The 22,481-nt window shown below is 47.3% G+C and overlaps 1 protein-coding gene and 1 non-coding gene across 4 annotated transcripts in view; one reads left to right on the top strand and one right to left on the bottom strand.

Moving 5' to 3' along the window:
• The window catches only part of HHAT (hedgehog acyltransferase), a 357,633-nt gene that overhangs the window by 8,547 nt on the left and 326,605 nt on the right, over positions 1 to 22,481 (bottom strand). The window lies entirely within an intron of this gene.
• Positions 15,412 to 15,518, top strand: LOC129551840 (U6 spliceosomal RNA). Its single transcript, XR_008685154.1, has one exon. It is a non-coding gene; the product is annotated as a U6 spliceosomal RNA (small nuclear RNA).

The raw sequence follows: 22,481 nt of genomic DNA, 5'->3' as shown, positions 1-22,481 counted from the left end.
TAAAACTGAAAAGAACCTGGGGTGGGCGGTCATTCTGGCGACATGCCAAGGGTTGCTATGCTGCACAGTCATCTGGACTTGTCAACCATTAATGGAAAATGTGGCATCTCAAAAGGTTCTATCCCACCAAGGGAACACTGACGTCATCCTGCAGTCCTCTCGCCCCCCCGCCTTTCCCCAGTAAGTAGTCTTCTTCCACGCTGTCCCTTCTTACCAGGCTTTCTAATCCTATGTGTCCGGAAAACTCCCCTATCCCCACCACCTCAAACACATGCATGCACGCACACATGTACACACGCGTGCACACACACAGATGACTGGTGGGCTGTACCATACTGCTCAAAGGAAAAGATCCTACTTTAAGGCCCCCAGCACACACTGTACATTCAGAGCTAGGCCCCCAGCACCGATGTGTGCAGCTGTCTGGTGAGCTGTTGATGCCTGGACCTAACAAGTGAACCGTGAGTCAGCACTGAAGATCTTATGAATAGGATGTCAGATGATGGCTGCAGAAGATTGGGGGATAGTAAATAGGACAGATTATTTAACAGTTACGCTACATGCATACACGAAGGATGTACAGCACAACAGATTCAATGAAGAGGACCACGGTCGATGTGTAATAGAAGGAGCTAACAGGATGTGGGCGGCTGTATCCTGATACTGTTCACAGGACACTGGCGGGTTGTATAATAACTACAGTTACTGAGAGGCAGGTTGGACACGGAGGGGAATGGCTGTAGCTAATAGAAAGGGAGCTGTGCAATTTCACTTGTGGTTATTAAGGCTGAGCCATTCTCTGAGCAATCACATCGTATGAAAGGACTGGAAAGGCAGAGGCTCAGGATACTGAAGGAAAAGACCATTATCAGGCAGGGCTATGGGAAGTCAAAGGATATGCCTAATCGGTTTTCTGGAACATAAAGGGAAAATCAGCAGGTCTAAGGCAAAACTTTGTTTAAAAAGTAACACTGTAGAATGGTGCAGCCACTCTGGAAAAGAGTATGGAGGTTCCCCAAAAAGTCACACGTAGAATTACCACACACACACCCAAAAGAATTCAAAGCAAGAACTAGAAGAGGTATTCCTACACCCAAGTTCACAGCAGCACTGCTCACAACAGCACAAAGGCAGAAGCAACCCCGGCATCTACCGAGGGATGAGTGGATACACAAAATGCGGCCTCTATCTACAATGGAGTGATCAGCTGTAAAAAGGGGATTCTGACGCTGCTAGGACATGGATGAACCTTGAAGGCATGCTAAATGAAATGAGCCAGGCACAAAGGGACAAATACCGCAAGATTTCCACCAATCTGAGGTGCCTAGAGTAGTCAAATTGACAGACACATAATACAGTGGTGGTTGCCAGGGGTAGAGAGGAGAGGGGAGTTAGTGTTAAATGGTTAGAGAGTTTTAGTCTTGCAGGGGGAAACTGTCCTGAATGGATGGTGGCTGTGTAACAGTGTAACAGTTCTGGAAACTGTCCATATGGATGGTGGCTGAATAACAGTGTGGGTATACCACTGAATCCTAGACTAAAAATTATGAAAATGGTAACTTTTATGTTATATATTATTTACCACAATAAAAAATGTATCCTGAGTGAAAGAAGACATCAACAAAACAATACATGCTGTATGATTCTATTTGTATGAAATGAAAACTGATTTATAGTAACAAAAAGCTGGGGCTGGAGCAGAGGGAGAAACAGACTACAAAGGGGTTCTAGGAATCTTTGGGGATAATAAAGATGTGCATCTTGATTATGGGACTGCTTTTCAGTGTATATACAACTGGAAAATACATTAAATGGATATATTTTATTGTGCATACATTATTTCTCAATAAAGTTTTCCCATTTTAAAGGTGTTTTTGGAACATCAGCATATCACAGACTTGCAGTGCTATGCTACAACGTCCTAGGCCATCTATGTCCCAAGGTATTAAAATTCAAATAGTAGGACGATGCAATTCATTTTTACACGACTCTGAGCCTTCAGTCCCTCACCTCCCCAGGAGCAGAAGAACTTGCCGTGTGTGGGACTGAACACTGGGCTGCCCTAATCATTCTTTCTTCTACTGGACCCTCTGAGAAATATGACCAGAGAAACTCTCTTAGCCACACAGATTCATTCAGCTGCTGAATCAGCACAAATCCCTAACCTGGGGAGGAAATCAATCCTTCCTAATGGGAGAGGAGTTAGCTGAGCTGCTGAATTGTGGTTGAGCTATCACTTACCCCATCAAAGGCTCACTCTGCTGTCAGGTTGGGCAACACTGCTGAGCCTGTGGCCACCATCTTGGCTCTAACGAGGGCTTTTCAAAGCCCACACCCCACACTCTTGACCATTTTTAGAAGAAAATGGCTGGTGAGCAGAATACGAACAAACTGCATGATGCCTTCTTCTCATCCTTCTTTCCGGTCAACCAGAACCCCAGTCTGTCCACACGTGAGTAGTTTACAAAGAATAGGCAATCTGCTATACAGTTTACAAAGAATACAGAATCTTGGTGAATTCACACAACACTAGGAAATAGAATGCAGAAGGCAATGGCACCCCACTCCAGTACTCTTGCCTGGCTGCAGTCCAAGGGGTCACGAAGGGTCGGACACGACTGAGCGACTGAGTAACAAAAAACTCTCACTTTTCACTTGCACGCATCGGAGAAGGAAATGGCACCCACTCCAGTGTGCTTGCCTGGAGAATACCAGGGGTGACGGAACCTGGTGGGCTGCTGTCCATGGGGTCGTACAGAGTCGGACACAACTGACATGACTTAGCAGCAGCAGCAGCAGGAGATAGAAATTACTAACCTATACTAATATTCTTACTTGAAGCTCTATTGCCTCAAAAGGGTCCAGAGGCCACAACCCAAGCCCAGGTGGTCTGGTTGAATCCTGCCTGGAGAACAGTTTGAAGGACCTGAGTCTGTCCTTTAGCTTTACCTGCAATTATCTATCATTTCAGTTCAGTTCAGTCAGCCATGAAATTAAAAGACGCTTGCTCCTTGGAAGAAAAGCTATGACCAACCTAGACAGCATATTAAAAAGCAGAGACATTACTTTGCCAACAAAGGTCCACCTAGTCAAGGCTGTGGTATTTCCAGTCATCATGTATGGATGTGAGAGTTGGACCATAAAGAAAGCTGAGTGCAGAAGAATTAATGCTTTTGAACTGTGGTGTTGGAGAAGACTCCAGAGAGTCCCTTGGACTGCAAGGAGATCCAACCAGTCCATCCTAAAGGAAATCAGTCCTGAATATTCATTGGAAGGACTGACGTTGAAGCTGAAACTCCAATACTTTGGCCACCTGATACAAAGAACTGACTCATTGGAAAACACCCTGATGCTGGGAAAGATTGAAGGCAGAAGGAGAAGGGGACGACAGAGGATGAGATGGGTTGGATAGCATTACTGATTCAATGGACATGAGTTTGAGTAGGCTCCGGGAGTTGGTGATGGACAGGGAGGCCTGGCGTGCTGCAGTCCATGGGGTTGCAAAGAGTTGGACATGACCGAGCTACTAGACTGAACTAACAGAGCTTCCTCCCTCCATCTACTCAGGCAAGTTCTCTGGCCAGAGGCTCTGACACCCTGTTGCCTGATGCCCCTCCCGCTCATCCAGTGCTCAGTCAATACCTTGCTGGGTCACAGTTCTCCTGAGGGGTGAGGAACATCATGACCCTCTCTGCTTGGCTCTTGGGTCCCTATAGCTGAGCAGACAGACTCTCACGTTCTGGCCCCATGAAGCAGCGATGTCACCCACTGACTCTCAGCCATTCTAAGACAGGGAAAAGAGGATTTTCCCAGCTTGAGTGCCAGCATGCTACAAAGGGAAGACGGCTCTCACCTCCCAGACAAGCTTGCCTTGGGCAGAGCCCAGAACACAAATATGGTGGCCCAATCAGCAAGAACCACCAACATATCCATCTGTATCCCTGGAATGCAGGTGTACATACAGCATCCCACATCACCATCCCGGTGAAGACGGATGTGAGATTGAGGGTTTTTCGCCTCTGCAGAGGGCCTTTGTGAGTGGGCAGGCTTGGAGGATACCCAACAGAGACATGGAATGCACAGGTGACTCTCAGAGATGCTGCAGAAGAGTCATAGGATGTAGTGACTGATGGATTCTGAGGCCAAAGAAAATATTCCCTCTCGCTGGCCCTGCCTACTGCCTCAGACAGTACCCTCGGGACTGATGCCAGTTGGTGTGTATCACAGAGGCTGCACCGTATGTTAACAGCCAGAAGGGCTGCCCTACTAGATATTAAAGGCCCCGGTCCCAGGGTCCCCTCAGGACCTCTTCTCTGCTATAACATCCAAAGTGGTAGAAGGTGGCTCTGTAGGGGACACCAGGAACTGCTCTAGCACCTGGTCACCATCTTTTTTTAAATTGGAGGATAGTTTCTTTGTAATGTTGTATTAGTTTCCGCCTTACAACAATGTGAAATCAGCTCTAAGTATACACACATCCCCTGGCTCTTGAGCCTCCCCTCCCACCTCCCCAGCCCACCCCTCTGGGTCCTCACAGAGCGCCAGGCTGAGCCCCCGTGTTAGAAAGTAGCTCCCCACTGGCTGTCTCCTTCACACATGGTCGTGTGTGCACTTCAACGCGGCTCTCAATCCATCACGCCCTCTCCTTCCCGCACTGTGTCCGCAAGTCTGTCCTCCACGTCTGTGTGTCTGTTCCTGCCCTGCAAAGAGGTGCATCGGGACCATCTTCCTCGATTCCATGTATATGTGTTGATAGATGGTACTTGTTTTTCTCTTTCTGACTTACCTCGCTCTGTGTAACAGGCTCTAGGCTCGTCCACTTCAGTCCAGCTGACTCAAATCTGGTCACCACCTCTTTAAACTGACTGGTTTGTACCTGTGCCTTTCCATCTATTAGGTAATTTGAATTCCAGCCCCACATCCTATGTGTTTATGTGTGTGTAGGGCTTCCCTGGTGGCTCAGAGGTTAAAGCGTCTGCATGCAATATGGTAGACCTGGGTTTGATCCCTGGGTCGGGAAGATCCCCCTAGAGAAGGATATGGCAACCCACTCCAGTATTCTTGCCTGGAGAATCTCACGGACGGAAGATCCTGGTGGGCTACAGTCCACGGGGTCACAAAGAGTCAGACACGATTGAGTGACTCCACTTCATACACATATATATTGGTCTCCGTTGGTGCCATTTTCTACTCTGAGAACAGTGAAGGCTGAGTGCTTTCTTTCCTCTGAGAACGAGCTCGTACATCAGACTGGTTCCAGGGGGCTGGCTCAGGATCTGAGAAACAGCAGGGCACTCTCTGCACCACTGTACTGGCTTCAACCACCATCATTTCATTAATTATTCAGAAGGACTTTATGTGCTGTCTTCATTAAAACGGTCTGCTCCTGACAGCACTTGATGTTTAACAATGCTCAGATCTGATGGGAGAGAGATAATAAGGGGCTTTGGTAGCTTTATTTCGGTAGCCCCGGCCTAGAGAGATTGTGGAGCAGTTCATCAAATGCTCCTGCACTTTCAGACCTTCCTTCACAGCTCAACTTAGAGCTTTCATCTGATAAATCTACAGGGCAGGAGGCTTTCCCTGTCCACAGGCTACCTTATTGGAAGATATACAGCAGGACCACAGCTGCCCAGGCTTCAAGCCTATAAACTGCCAGGTCTGTTTTCAAACCCGTGGGAATATGGACAGGCGGTCTGAAGAACAGGCTTTTGCTCATCTAGGGCTAGAGGAACCATTTCTTACCTTCATTTAATTTACAAACCTGGGCTCAAACCCAGCTTTTGAGGCCTCGGTGTTTTTCCAAAAAAAAAATCAACTGCTTCTTTCACACCCTCTCATGAAACAGAACTACATGGTTCTGTTCTAATTTGTTCAAAACTGACACATGAAATCCAAGGGCTGCTTCTCAAACAGGAGCCACACTGTAACAACCAGGGGAGAATGTCAGAATGCGCGGTTCCACCCCCAGAGGCTGTGATCCAGGACGCCCGGGCGGGCCTGAGATCTGCGTTTCCACCAGGATCCCTGGTAACGTGGACGCTGCTGGTCCAAGAGCCAGCCTCTGGGGCCCCTGTTCCAGGGGACTCTGCAGAGGGCCCACCAGTGGTTCACACGCTGAGCAAGGGGACAGTCGAGTACATCTGGCCTCTATTTCCCCAGCCGTGGGCCATGCAGCCAATGGACAGAAGTGCCCACAGTTGAAACATCATCTACACTTGCGTGTGTGCCCAGGAGAAGAGGCACCTAGCAGGGACTGGCTGAGAACACCTAGACATTATCAAAGGACAGTGGGTCAGGAAGGCCACCCCCATCATCCCGCCTCCGGTCACCACGAAAGGAACGCACCGGGGAAGCTGGAAAGGGAGAGAAGACACGGCACCTACACCACACAGCCCTCTGAAAGGGTTATGTCAGCACCTCTCTCTGACATGTTCTTTTCCTAAAGCCATTGCTAGGTAAACGAGTCCAAATTACTTCAATTTCTCAGCAAAGAACGCAATGATACAAGCAAGCTCCCGGCGGAGACAGCAGCGTCTCTCCCGGAGTTCTCGGACGCCACCGCGGGTTAGACACTCCAGCCACCCCCGGGGAAGGGAAGGAACTGTTCCCGCCTCGCAGAGCCGGCTTTGTTCTCACCCTACGGCTCCCACTTACTGTGGGCTGTGCTCATCTCCACGTTGAGGAAGGGATCCGACTGAGCGCAGGGGGTGCCGTGGAGCAAAGAGCTCGTCTGCGTACGATCCTCAGGGGCTGCTGCTTCTCATCCCGGGGCCGGGCCTGCTCTCCCCCTGCCCCTGCCTGGTCAGAGGCAGGCTGGCTGTGCCTGGGGTGCTGTCGGTGGCCAGGATGCAGTTTCTCTCTATGGGCTCTGAGCCCACCGGTCCAGTCTCATTGAGTGTGCATGCTCAGTTGTGTCCAACTCTGTGAGACCCTATGAACTGTAGCCCACACCAGGCTCTTCTGTCCATGGGACTTTCCATACAGGAATACTGGACTAGGTTGCCGTTTCCTTCTCCAGGGGTATCTTCGCCAACCCAGGGATCAAACCTGCATCTCCTGCATTGCAGGCAGATTCTTTACCACTTAAGCCATCATCTCTTTAATGCTGACTTTAACCACCGGAACTGCCTCTTGCCTTCTTCAAAAGGGACCGACATATATGCACTACTATAGATGAAGCAGATAGCTAGGAGGAAGTTACTGTAAGGCCCAGGGGCTCAGTTTAGTGCTCCATGATGACCTAAAGAGGGGAGCACGGAGGAGGTGGGAGGGAGGCCCGAGAGAAAGTGGATATATGCATACATGTAAATGACTCACGAGGTTGTACAACAGAAACTAACATAACATTGTAAAGCACCTATACTCCAATTTTTTTTTTTTTTAACAAGGAACTTGACAGAAGACCGAAGCACGAAACAGCTCCGAGATGAGTTCGGAAACGATGCGGCTGCAATATTCATAAACGGTATTTGGGAAAGGCATGGTTGCCACTGGGCTGCTGGTGTGAGGAGGGCTGTGGGGAGCAGAGGCAAGACAGGCGCCCAAGCTCCGGGCCTGCGCTGGCAGGGTCCATGGTTCCACCCCAGCCAGCCGGCTCGGGGCGGGGGTGGGTGGCAGCCTGCTCACCCAGCAGGAACGCGGAGCCCCTGTGCGGTCCCAACAGCAGGTGAAGGCGGCCCTGGGAATGGCCGGCTACAGTCTGAGCGAGCCCAGGCCCCCTCTGCTAAAGAAGCATCAGCGCTTCCACAGGACGGGGCGAGAGCTCTCAGGTCGCTGTTCCAAGGGGGGAAAAGACACACAGAAAGACCCCATAGGGCCCCTCCCGTCAAACCCACACACCCTGGAGACCCGGGGCGCTGCTGATGGTGGGCAGAGAGGCACCGAGCAGCCCCACCCACACACGGCTGCTCTTCCTTTGCAGGAGTGCAAGGCCATGGGGGTGCAAGGCCACACCCTGCAGGAGCCTGGGGCAAGCACAGTCGCCATGGTCACTGCTGCTGTCACCTCAGGCCTCGTGGCCACCAGAGACTAGTGGGGGAGATGAACGTTCGGCCTGAGAGTAACAGAAAGTACCCACATGTGAATGTTGACTCAGGCAAGGCAGACCCATTCCAGGCACCGTATTTTACAAAAGACACTGTCACGCGGAAGCCACTTCAAGGAGGGTCTGGAAGGGCTCCTCAGGGTAGGCATGCTAATAAGTTAAAGTTTAGCCTGGAAAAAGGCCACGGGGCCACATGGAAAGAGAATTAATTAGACTCGTTCTAAGTCACTCCAGAAGACAGAACTGGAGCCAAGAGATGGAAGTTAGGGGCAGATTTTTGGCTACTACCCAAAGGAGCCTGTAACAGTTACACACTCCCCTCCCTGGATTCCCATCCCTGCCAGCATTCAGAGGGTGGTGCCTCGGATGGGAGATGAAACCAGATGACCCCCCGGCCCAAGGCCCCTTCCAATTCTTAGAGACTGTTACTGTTCAGTCGCTCAGTCGTGTCCTACTCTTTGCAACCCCATGGACTGCAGCACGCCAGGTGTCCCTGTCCATCACCATCTCCTGGAGTTTGTTGCATCGGTGATGCCATCCAGCTGCCTCACCCTCTGACGCCCTCTTCTCCTCCTGCCCTCAATCTTTGCCAGCATCAGGGACTTTTCCAATGAGTCAGTTGTTCACATCCGATGACCAAAATACTAGAGCTTCAGCTTCAGCATCAGTCCTTTTAGTTAATATTCAGGGTTTATCACCCTTAAGATTGACTGCTTTGATCTCGCTGCAGTCCAAGGGACTTTCAGGAGTCTTCTCCAGCACCACAGTTCAAAGGCATCAATTCTTTGGCGTTCTGCCTTCTTTACCGTCCGGCTCTCACAACCATACGTGACCTCTGGGAAGACCATAGCCTTTACTATGCAGATCTTTGTCAGCGGAGTAATGTCTCTGCTTTTCAACACACTGTCTAGGTTTGTCATTTTTCTCCTGCCAAATGGTCCATACCAAAATCGAACTGATTACATTCTTTGTAGCTGAAGATGGAGAAGCTGTATACAGTCAGCAAAAATAAGACCTGGAGCTGACTGTGGCTCAGACCATCAGCTTCTCCTAGCAAAAATCAAGCTTAAACTAAAGAAAACCAGGAAAAACAATAGGCCAGCCAGGTATGACTTAAATAAATTCCCATATGATTTCGCAATAGAGGTAACGAATAGATTGACGGGACTAGATCTGGTTAACAGTGTGCCTGAAGAACTAGGGACAGAGGTCCATAATATTGTACAGGAGGTGGTGAACAAAACCATCCCAAAGAAAAAGAAAAGCAAGAAGGCAGAGTGGTTGTCTGAGGAGGCTTTACAAATAGTGGAAGAACGAAGAGAAGTGAAAAGCAAGAGACAGAAGGAAAGGTACATCCAATTAAACGCAGAGTTCCAAAAAGCAGCTAGAAGAGACAAGAAGGCCTTCTTTAACGAGCAATGCTTAATAATAGAAGGAAACGATGCAAGGGGAATGAGTAGAGATCTCGTGAGGAAAACTGAAAACATCAAGGGAGCATTCCACCCAAAGGCGGGCACAAAAAGGGATAAAAATGGTAGAGATCTAGTAGACGCTGAGGAGATCAAGAAGAGATGGAAAGAATACATGCCAGAGCTGGACGAAAAAGGTCTTAATGAACCGGATTACTACGATGGTGTGGTTAGTCACCCAGAGCCAGACATCCTGGAGTGCGAAATCAGGTGGGCCTTAAGAAGCACTGCTGTTAATAAAGCTAGTGGATGAGATGAAATTCCAGCAGAACTACTCAAATCCCTAAAGGATGATGCCATCAAGGTTTTGCATTCATTATGTCAGCAAATCTGGAAGACCTAGCAGCGGCCACTGGACTGGAAAAGGTCAGTCCTCATCCCAATCCCCAAGAAGGGTAGTACCAAAGAATGTGCTAAACCATCGGACATTTGCACTCATCTCCTAAGCTAGTAAGGTCGTGCTTAAAATTACATGCTAGATGGGCTTCAGCATTATGCAAACCATGAACTTGCAGATGTCCAAGCAGGGTTTAAAAAAGGAAGAGGAACTAGAGATCAAATTGACAACATTCATTGGATTACAGAGAAATCAAGGGAATTTCAGAAAAACATCTATCTCTATTTCACCGACTACACTAAAGCCTTTGACTATGTGGATCACGACAAACTCTGGAAAGCTCTGAGAGAGCTGGGAATACCAGACCATCTTACCTGTCTCCTGAGAAACCTGTATGCAGGTCAAGAAGCAACAGTCCGAACCCTGTATGGAACTGATTGGTTCAAGATCAAGAAAGGAGTATGACAGGGCTGTCTGCTGTCACTCAGTTTGTTTAACCTACATGCTGAGTACATCATGAGCAATGCCGGGCTGGATGAGTTACAAGCTGGAATCAAGATAGGCAGGGGAAACATCAACAACCTCAGATATGCAGATGACACCTCTCTAATGGCAGAAAGTGAAAAGGAACTAAAGAGCCTCTTGATGACAGTGAAGGAGGAGAGTGAAAGTTTAAGACTAAATATTTAAAAAAAAAAACTAAGATCAAAGCATCCAGTCCCAATACTGCATGGCAAATAGAAATGGAAAAGATGGAAACAGGGACAGATTTCCTCTTCTTGGGCTCCAAAATCACTGCAGACAGTGACTGCAGCCATGAAATCAGAAGACAATTGCTTCTTGGCAGGAATCGTAGAGATTACAGCCTTGTAAAATTCAAGTCTTCAAATCCTCTTCCCCTCCCCCTGTCCCAGGAAAGGTACAAAGACTGAAGTTAGACTGAAAGACCCCCGCAGTCGGGAATGGGGAGGGAAGGGTACTCTGTCTGGGCTGGGATCAGAAGGCAGTGTTCTAGCAAACTCTGGAAACATCACCAGACACCGCAGATTCTTAGTGAGGGGCTTACGAAGGTATTTATTCACCTGACATATAAAGTGACTCACACAAATCCGCTGTCCTTGTTTTAGGCATAGCAGAAGAACATAGTCTGAGAAAGCTCCGCTTGGAACTATTTAATGAAAGGCAAAGGTTAAACCCTACTATCAGAACTTTATAAAAAAGAGATAATTGATATAAACAAGTAAAAATAAAGTGACTCAGACACTCTCTTCATTACAGAAAACAACATTTTGTGCCTTAAAGATGCCATTCCGGAAGAACACTGTGTTCCCCTCAGGCTACTGACTCTGGCCAACAGCCCTGAAGCGGGGGTCTGCCTGGAACCGCAGGCCAGCACTGCCCAGCTCCGAGCCCTGGCTGGGATGTGCCCCTCGTGCCCAAGGGTCTCTTCTGGCACCCCATTCACCTGGGCAGCGCGGATGCACCTGAGCCCATGCAAGCCTTGGAGGGAGCAAACCTTCAGCAGACTCACAGGAGATGCTCACAGGTTAAGTTCTCTTCCTCCCCTGCCCAGCCGCTCAGAATCACATAGCTGAAACCAGTGTTTTAGGGGCAGAGAAGACAGGACAGGGCTCTGCTGATGGGGAGCCAAGAAGGAACAAAGCAAGGGCAGCCTGGATCTCTCGAGGATGTTCAGTTCAGTCGCTCAGTCGTGTCTGACTCTCCGCGACCCCAGTTACCTGTAGTCCCTGACAGCTCAGTTGGTAAAGAAACGGCCTGCAATGCAGGAGACCACGGTTTGATTCCTGGGTCGGAAGATCTGCTGGAGAAGGGATACGCTACCCACTCCAGGATTCTGGCCTGGAGAATTCCACGGACTGTATAGTCCATGGGGTCACAAAGAGTCGGACACGACTGAGCAGCTTTCACTCAGCTGCAGTCACGAATTAGATTTGTGCACCCTTCCCCGCTGAGCCCTCTGGGCTTCCTGCTTAGCCAGCAGGAGGGGTGGGAGGCTGGGCTTCTTCGGGGAAACTCGCCCCACTGTTTACACTCTTCCCGGTAGTCTTTCCACGGGATTAATCGTCGGCCTCCAGGGAAGAGATCTCAGCTGCCGTGCTCTCTGACGCGGTTCTGTTTGTGACCTCGGAGTGCATTATTGCACTCCAGACTCCTTGCCGAGTTCCCAGCTGCTCCCGCGGTGTGGGTCAGCTCGGGGCGTGGAACCAGCCCGCCAGGCACTTTCTCGGATTCCTCTACAGGGACAGGGCGGCGTCTGCGAGAGTTAGCTCTATGGCATGGATCTGGACTTCCCTCCATCTGACCCATCACATCCATCCAGTCCTTCCGAACTTGTGTCCCAACCACAGAGCTGGTGATGCAAGAGGGGACTGTGACGGTCCCCTCTCTGGGTCTCCCATGATATCCCTGGGTGGAGGTCTGAGCTATAATGCTGGCATCTTTCACTGTGGGGCCTCCACCTCCCTCCCCTAAGGGGCCACCCTGGGTCCCATTTGGGAAGATTTGGCTCCATCCTTAGTGTAAGGGCTGGGAAGGATCAGATCATAAACTACTCATCCTTGAGACTCATCGTTCGATACTTATGGAGCTCTTACTACATACACACTGGGTGATGCCAGAGATGCTGGAGACATTAAAAGGCTGACTAACGGTGACAGACACAGGAATTCCGTGTACAAAGATGTCATGACCACAAGGTGTTTCCCAATGTGGAAGATGTTTCTGTGAGCTGGATGTCATGTCGAGGGCTGGGTGAAATGGTGAGGGAGCTGGCGTCTGTGCTCAAGAGCTCCATTCTGGAGAAGAGGGCCCAGAGCACTGAGAGCCTGGCTGTGACGGGCACAGGAGCAGACGTGGCGGAGGAAACGCAGACTGCCTGCATTCCGACTGGCACCCGTGCCTGCGCCGGAGGGCAGCCACGGCGAGCTATTCCTGAGCACATGCCTTCCAGTGATTGCCAGCCTCTGGATAAACCCCCCCTCAATGGAAGAAGGCCTGCCCTCCAGAAAGACTGTCTACCCAGCAAGACTTAGAATGGATTTTCACCCCAGAGTTTAATCTGTTCGTTTTTTGACCAGGTAATGCACAATTATAAAATTCATATGCTCCAAAGAGTCAGCACGGAAAAGTAAATCTCCATCTTCCAACCTCCATGTCCAGTCCACCTAACCCCTCTCTCCCCAAGAAGCTCTGTATTCAGTTCCGTGTTTCTACTCCCAGGGACATTCTATGCACACAGAAGCATAACATACATATGCATATATAGACATGCACACAAACACACACATATATTCACAAATATTTTAAACAGTTTTTAACTTTTCATTCTGAAACATGTATTATCTTGAAGACAAATGCTACATGCACTGTTCATTTCCTTATTTTTTAAGGTTTTATATACTGGGGATTGTTCCATGTAGATACATGTAACATCGCTTCATCCTTTTTAATGGCTGTGGAAATTTCTGAATTTATGTACCGTAATTTACCTGACTCCCTCTGATGGGCATTCAGGCAGTTCAGTTCAGTTCAGTCGCTCAGTCGTGTCCGACTCTTTGCGACCCCATGAATTACAGCACGCCTGGCCTCCCTGTCCATCACCAACTCCCGGAGTTCACTCAAACTCATGTCTATCGAGTTGGTGATGCCACCCAGCCATCTCATCCTCTGCCGTCCCCGTCTCCTCCCACCCCCAATCTCTCCCAGGATCAGAGTCTTTTCCAGTGAGTCAACTCGTCGCATGAGGTGGCCAAAGTATTGCAGTTTCAGCTTTAGCATCAGTCCTTCCAATGAACACCCAGGATTGATCTCCTTTAGAGTGGACTGGTTGGATCTCCTTGCAGTCCAAGGGACTCTCAAGAGTCTTCTCCAACACCACAGTTCAAAAGCATCAATTCTTCGGCGATCAGCTTTCTTCACAGTCCAACTCTCATATCCATACATGACCACTGGAAAAACGATAGCCTTGACTAGATGGACCTTGGTTGGCAAAGTAATGTCTCTGCTTTTTAATATACTATCTAGGTTGGTCATAACTTTCCTTCCAAGGAGTAAGCGTCTTTTAATTTCATGGCTGCAATCAGCATCTGCAGTGATTTTGGAGCCCAAAAAAATAAAGTCTGACACTGTTTCCACTGTTTTCCCATCTATTTCCCATGAAGTGATGGGACCAGATGCATTAGGTCCATTCTAACTTTTGCTATTATAAACAATGTTGCAATTAATATCTTTGCATAATATTTCATTTCACATGTATAAAAGTGTATCTGAATGACAAATCCCTAGAAGTAGAATGGCTGGCTCAGTGTGGGTAGATATTTCCAAATCATTCCCTACAGAGGAGTTACCATGAGCTCAATATATGAGGTTAAATTTTTTGTTCTTTGCAATCTAGAGCTTGTAAATTACACTTCCCATGTTGAGGCTGATATACAGACTGACTGATGCTAAAGCTGAAACTGCAATACTTTGGCCACCTCATGCGACGAGTTGACTCACTGGAAAAGACTCTGATGCTGGGAAAGGTTGGGGGCGGGAGGAGAAGGGGACGACAGAGAATGAGATGGCTGGATGGCATCACCGACTCTGTGGACATGAGTTTGAGTGAACTCCGGGAGTTGGTGATGGACAGGGAGGCCTGGCGTGCTGTAATTCATGGGGTTGCGGAGAGTCGGACACGACTGAGCGACTGAACTGAACTGAACTGAATATACCTGAGAGTGAGTATCTCTTCATTTGTTTTAGAGCCGTCTGTGTTTCCTCTTTCTGAGAACTGTCTATTCAAGTCCTTTTGCTACGGTTCTACCAAGTGGGTGCCTTTTTCTCCCAGATTTTAAGGGTGAGAGTGGTTATTACTATCGCCCAGCCTGACAGGTGGCCTGCAACCATCAGCAAGTGTGAGGTCAAGGGCACTGAGTCGGTGGGAAGCCAGACACAGGGAGGGACAGGCCGGGGGACAAGCTGCCAAGATGGGCGCAGCCGCCCTGAGCACTCCAGGGGCCCCCGTGCTGGGATGACGGCCAGAAGAGCACGGCCGGCACCAGCTCCTGTCTTCTGCAGCAGCTCAGGGTCCACCGTTTCTGAATCATCACTAAGTGACGAAATCAAGAGTGGCATCTTCGTTACTACTGGCACCGTCACCGCTGCAGACAGTGCTCAGTGAGCCGGGCAGGAGAGGCTGTTTGCATCCTCACCCCACTAGGCCCTTCAGCTGGGAACTGCAGCAGGGCTTACTGGCCTGCCGGCTACTCCCTTTCCCCTCCCTCCATCCTTTTCTTCCTTCCCTGCTCGCTCCCTTTGCCTCCCTCCCCTCTTTCCCTTCTATCCATCCCATCCACTGCCTTCTTTAACACTGAATTGGGGGGCAGGCAAGGCTTAGCTCTGAAGCCTTCTCTCATGCAAATTTCCCAGTGTAGTTGGGCGACTGATGTGTGTGTGCTAAGTTGCTTTGGTCATGTCCAACTCTTTGCGACCGTAAAGACTGTAGCCCTTCAGGCTTCTCTGTCTGTGGGATTCTCCAGGCCAGAACAGTGAAGCGGGTGCTCACTTCGGCAGCACATATGCTAAAACTGGAATGACACGGAGAAGACTAGCATGGTCCTTCCACAAGGACGACATGCAAATTCGTGAAGCATTCCGCATTTTTCTCAAAATGGATTAAAGACCTAAATGTAAGACCAGAAACTATAGAACTCTTAGAGGAAAACACAGGCAGAACATTTGATGACATAAATCAAAGCAAGATCCTCTTACCTGGAGTAATGGAAATTAAAAAAAAACTAAACAAGTGGGACCTGATTAAACTTAAAAGCTTCTGCACAGCAAAGGAAACTATAAGCAAGGTGAAAAGACAACCCTCAGAATGGGAGAAAAGAATAGCAAATGAAACAACTGACAAAGGATTAATTTCCAAAATATACAAGCAACTCATACAACTCAATACCAGAAAAACAAACAACCCAATCCAAAAGCGGGAAAAAGACCCAAACAGACATTTCTCCAAAGAAGACATACAGATGGCTAATAAACACATGAAAAGATGCTCAACTTCACTCATTATTGCTAAGCTGCCAAGTCACTTCAGTCATGTCCGACTCTGTGCGACCCCATAGACGGCAGCCCACCAGGCTCCCCCACCCCTGGGATTCTCCAGGCAAGAACACTGGAGTGGGTTGCCATTTCCTTCTCTAATGTGTGAAAGTGAAGTTGCTCAGTCATGTCTGACTCGTAGCGACCCCATGGACTGCAGCCTACCAGGCTCCTCCGTCCATGGGATTTTCTAGGCTAGAGTACTGGAGTGGCTTGCCATTGCCTTCTCCGTCACTCATTATTAGAAAATGCAAATCAAAACTACAGTGAGATATCACTTCACACCGGTCAGAATGGCCATCATCAAAAAGTCCACAAACAGGAAATGCTGGACAGGGTGTGGAGAAAAGGGAACGCCCTCGCACTGTCGGTGGAAATGTAAACTGATACAACCACTATGGAGAACAGTGTGGAGATTCCTTAAAACACTAGGAATAAAACCACCGTATGACCGAGCAATCCCACTCCTAGGCATCTACCCTGAGGAAACCAAAACTGAAAAAGACACGTGTATCCCATTGTTCACTGCAGCACTATTTACAATAGCTAGAACATGGAAGCAACCTAGATGTCCATTGACAGATGAATGGATAAAGAAGCTGTGGTACATGTACACAATGGAATATCACTCAGCCATTAAAAGGAATGCACTTGAGTCAGTTCCAATGAGGTGGATGAACCTAGAGCCTATTATACAGAGTGAAGTAAGTCAGAAAGAGAAAGATAAATATCATATTCTAACGCATATATACAGAATCTAGAAAAATGGTCCTGAAGAATTTACTTACAGGGCAGCAATGGAGAAACAGACAGAGAATAGACCTATGGACACGGGGAGAGGGGAGGAGAGGGTGAGATGTGTGGAGAGAGTGACATGAACACTTACATCACCATGTTTACGCAGACAGCCAACGGGAATTTGCTGTGTGGCTCAGGAAACTCAATCAGGGGCTCTGTATCAACCTAGAGGGGTGGGGTGGGGAGAGAGAAGGGAGGGAAGTTCAAAAGGGAGGGGATGTATGTATACCTACGGCTATGGATTCCTAGTCTGAGCCCAATAAAATTGACTGTTTCTTCTTCAAAACACACACACACACATTTGGGGAAAAAAAATTAGTGGAGTGGGTTGCCATGCCCTCCTCCACGGGGTCTTCCTGACCCAGGGATCGAACCTGTGTGTCTTAAGTCTCCTGTATTGGCAGGCGGCTTCTTTACCACTAGCACCACCTGGGAAGCTGCATCTAGCTTCAATTCCAATTATTTAAACCCTCCTCACCCCTTGACAGTCAGGTCTTCCTTCAGTTCTGAGCCAGTCACAATGGTTGGGAGCCAGGAGTATGTAAATCAGCCTCACACACACGATGCAATGGGTCCTGGGCGAGCACTCTGGGCTGTTGTAAGACTTCCATCTCCTTCTCACTCCACCAGCCCCTTCTCTGGGTTTCCTTTACTGCCAACCAAGCCCTGGCCTAGAGGTTACCAAGTGGCCAAGTCCAGGTGCTTGCTTTATTACTGAGAAAGCTGGGTTTGTGCGTTCCTCGCTAAGACGGTCCAGGATGGGTCATCAAGCTTGTTTCACTCCTCAGTTCTGAGCAACTCTACTGGAACGAAGGAGGAGGAGGGGAGGATGAATGGACTCCTCCTTCTTTCCCGTTCTTGTCAGTATCTCTCCAGCACCAGAAGGCAGTTGCGGCTCCAAACTCCAGCTTCTACTGACACTCTCAACCTCAGCAGCATCTGTCTCCCTGAAGGTCTAAGACCCAGCCACAGCATCACCTGGTCTGAGGTTCAAGCATAAGCCAGAGGGCAGCCCTCCAACATCTAAACACCAGCCTCCAGGCGCCTCTTCTCTGAGCTCCCACAGTCCAGGGATCCCACCTCTCCCTTTGTAACTCCCCAGCCCAAGGCTTAGTAGCCACTTCCTATGGTGGCTAATATCTGGGTTATTCCAGGGTCCCTTTTGGCTCTTTTAGTCTTCTAATACTTGTGTAACTCTCTGTCATTAAATCTCTCTGTTTGAAATATCAGACATGATCTCTATTTTCCTGACTAGACCTTGACGCTGTGCCTCCCTTAACTCCCACTTTTAGTCCTGAGCCGATGAGTGCTCCCTGTGTAGCAGGAAGACTAGGGAAGGAGAAAGAATGATCGTGTGAGCCTGCAGAGATGAATGGGTAGACTGCCATGCACAGAGAGGGACCCAGGACTCTGGGGGCTCTCCCTTTAAAGAGAATCAGCTGTGGAGTTATCACCCAAGTGCTATTTCCCCCACAGTCAGAGTCTCGATCTGGTTTTGTTTTTTCTGACTGCTCTGGGCTCCATCCTGAGCTGGTTCTTCTCCTCCCCCAGGATAAGACTGTACAGCTCTCAACAGACAATTAAATAGAGCTTCTCAACACAACATTTAATCAGTAATATTTCTTACAGTGAATCATCTTCTCTTTCTCCTTCTTATAATATGAGAATATGTTGTTGTTGTTTAAAAATATAATTTTGGCCCACCTGGATGAACTAGAGAAGGAGTGTGCTATGAAGTAAATAAGTTAATAAAAACACAGGCCTGCCTAGTGACCACATACCTCCAGCTCACTCCCTACCTTCTTCATCACCTTATTAAGGAGAGAAGGGTTTGACGGCTTATCTTGTCTAAATTAGTAGCTATGCAGGGATATCCAATTGATCTAGAAAGAGATCAAAATGCCTTGTCCAGAAATAAAAGCAAAAATAAACAAATGGGAATGGATCAAACTTAAAAGCTTTTCACAGCAAAGGAAACCATCAACAAAATGAAAAGACAACCTTTGGAATGGGAGGAAATATTTGCAGATGATACAATGGACAAGGGTTTAATAATATCCAAGATATACATACAGTTCATACAACTCAATATCAAAAACTAAGCAACCCAATCTAAAAATGGACAGAAGACCTAAACAGACATTTCTTCAAAGAAGGCATACAGATGGTCAATAGGCACATGAAAAGATGTTCAACATCAAGAATATCAACACAGAGAAATGCCAATCAAAACTACAATGAGCTATCCCCTCACACCCATCAGAGTGGCCATCATTAAAAGGTCTACACATAATAAATGCTGGAGAGAGTATGGAGAAAAGAGAACTCTTCTACACTCTTAGTGAAAATGTTAATGCAGCCACTGTGCAGAACAGTGGCTCAGACGGTAAAGAATCTGCCTGCAATGCAGGAGACCCAGCTTCGATCCTTGGGTTGGGAAGATATCCTGGAGAAGACGACTGGCAGACCACACTCCATGGGGTCACAGAGAGTCAGACATGACTGAGCATGCACGCGTGTTCATTGCAGCACTACTCACAATAGCCAACACATGGGAGGAACCTGAATGTCCATCTACAGATGAATGCATAAAAAAAGAGGTGACACACACACACACACACACACACAATGGAATACTACTCAGCCACAGAAAAGAGTGAAATAATACCACTGACAGCAACATGGATGGACCTAGGGATTATCATTCTCAGTGAAATTTAACTCAGAGGAAGGTAATTATCATATGATATCACTTATATGTGGAACCTAAAATATGATACAAATGAATGTATTTACAAAACAGAAACAGACTCACAGGCATAGAAAACAAACCTATGGTTACCAAGGGGGAAAGTGGATGGGTGAGGGATAAATTAGAAGTTTGGGATTAGCAGATACAAACTCCTACATATAAAATAGATAAACAAGGTTCTACTGTAGAGCACAAGGAATTATATTCATTATCCTGTAATAAACCGTAATGGGAAAGAATACGAAAAAGAATAACTGAACCAGTTTGCTATATACCAGACACTAACACCACCACTGTAAATCAACTATACTTAAATAAAAAAGTTTTTTAAAAAACACAACAAAGTATCACCTCACACCTGTCAGAATGGCTATCATCAAATTGCCTACAAATAATAAATGCTGGAGAGGGTGGAGAGAAAAAGGAACCCTCCCCTACACTACTGGTGGGAATGTAAACTGGTTCAGCCACTATGGAAAACAATATGGAGGTTCCTTAAAAACTAAAAATAGAGCTACCACGTAATCAGGAATCCCACTACTGGCCATATGTGTGAAAAGACAAAAACTCTAATCTGAAAAGATATGTGCACCCCAATGTTCACAGAAGCACTATTTATAATAGCTGGCACATGGAAACAACCCAAGTGCCCAACAACAGTTTAAGAATATGTGATATATATATATGTATTACACATACACATATATATATGTTCCACATTTTATATATATATATGTGTGTGTGTATATATATATATTTTATAATGTGATATATATAATGGAGTATTACTCAGCCATAAAAAGAATGAATATTGCCATTTTCAGCAACATGGATGGACCTCGAGACTATCACACTAAATGGAGTAAGTCACACAGAGAAAAACAAATATCGTATAATATCATTTAGAACGTGAAAATGCATGTCATTCAGTCGTGTCCAACCCTTTGTGACCCCATGGACCATACCATCCATGGAATTCTCTAGGTCAGAATACTGGAGTGGGTAGCCTTTCCCTTCTCCAGGGGATCTTCCCAACCCAGGGATTGAACCTGGGTCTCCTGCTCTGCAGGCGGATTCTTTACCAGCTGAGCCACAAGGGAAGCAATATCACTTAGATGTGGAATCTAAAAAATAATACAAATGAATCTATATACAAAACAGAGATTCACGGATGGAGAAAACTTAATGTTACTAAAGTGGAAGGGGAGGTGAGGGGAATAAATTAGGAGTTGAGGATTAACAAACTATCATACATAAAATGGATAAGCAACAAGGATTTATGGTATAGCATAGGGAACTACATTCAATACCTTGCAGTCACCCACACTGGTGACCGTAAATAATCTGTAAAAAATATGTATATACATAACTGAATCACTTTTCTGAATACCTGAAACTAGCACAATTCTGTAAATCAACTAGTTTTCAAATACAAAATAGCCCTTTTTCCAAAAACTTCCAAACATTCTGAAAAGAGAGTTGTAGCTGAATCCCCTTAAATGTGTTCACACCTGGCTAAATCCCAAAGGTACAAACAAAAAGCCTTTGTATTATCTTTGTCCTTTTAAGAAAAAATAATCAGACTGTGCTCTCCCCTTTGTTAGAGCCAAGAATGCACCTGTTTAATAGAATCTTTAAAAATAAATTTTAAAATGGCCTCTCTACTTCCGCCCTCTCTCTAGGATGAGGAACGACAAAGCAGTCAGGAGAAATATTACCTGCCGCCATGGCTGGGCCAGTCTCAGGAGCCGGAACCCTCAGCCCCAGAAAAGGGCCCTGCCCTGGGACCCAGGAATCCTGACTTCCACCTCATGTTAGCTACATATACTAACTTCTCTGCACTGCCTGTATTCTTTAAAACCAGAATCATACTCACAAGATCATGATGAGTCTCCATTCATTCAGCAGGATGCCTGAAGAGAGCAAAATTCTGGCGAGAATGTACTTGACACATCTGAAAACTCTTAAGTTCAAACAGGTTTCCTTATGCCTAAAACTTGCCATTGAACAAGCCCCTTTCTGGCTTGAAGAGATATAGAGGCACAAATCCTGAACGTACTCTGCCCGCATAAACATTTTGCTATTTTGTTGTTTCTAATCCCAAACTTGCTGCTGCTATTTAAACCTGTCATCCCATCAGCACCGCTGTTTGTCAGTAGCACGATTTCTGGAGCACCAACCTGGATCCCTGTGCCCAGCATTTCAATGTGCCGCCTTCCCATTTCCCATAAGCCAGACAAGCTGGTTGACATCTACACGCGACTGACTTCCACGCGGCCACTGCCTGAGACAATTTCAGGCACAGGGTGGGCCATGTGGATGGCTCCAAGCAGCCCAGCCTTATAAATGGAAAAATACTGCACTTCCTGTATCCCATGGTCTGAGGATCATCTTTGTACAGAAAGGTCTACCACGTCCATGGAAGGGTCTGCTGCCAGGGCCACCAATCACTGCTGGATTCAGTGTGGCCGGCACTGTGCTGGAGCTGCTGCCGTCTGACCAACACAGACTATCTAGGTTACTCTTTGGGAGCTGATACGAATTCATGGCTTGTTTTGTGAACTCCTTTCTAATCATGCTATGCTTAGACTCCTAGAAATGAGTCTACGTTCCTAAGACCATTTAGTCATGGGGAAAAAGGGATGCCTGTGGGTGCTGGGCGGTCAGAAGGCACCCAGAATGGGATTCAAATGCTATCTGAAGACAGCCAGGTGTCTAAGGATAATCCTCATGTCTTATGTACTAGAGTTGAATATACAGCCAAAAATATGCTAAATATCCCTTGTACCCTCCTCAAGTATTTACGTGGCTGAGGCCAAGATGATACAGTTGGGCTTATTCCGAGGATCTGTATTACTGGAAGCTGTTTTCATATACCCCAACTGGGTTATTTAACCCAAAATTCAACGATGGTAGATGCCTGAGTCTGAATAAATTATAAAATCATTATGCTGGGAATGGTCTTGTTTT

This window comes from Moschus berezovskii, chromosome 17 (genome assembly GCF_049115385.1).
Source record: "Moschus berezovskii isolate FMDL1 chromosome 17, NW_MosBer_1.0, whole genome shotgun sequence".
Taxonomy (NCBI): domain Eukaryota; kingdom Metazoa; phylum Chordata; class Mammalia; order Artiodactyla; family Moschidae; genus Moschus; species Moschus berezovskii.
Note: the sequence above shows the minus strand (reverse complement) of the source record. Positions and strands in the feature narration are given on the sequence as shown.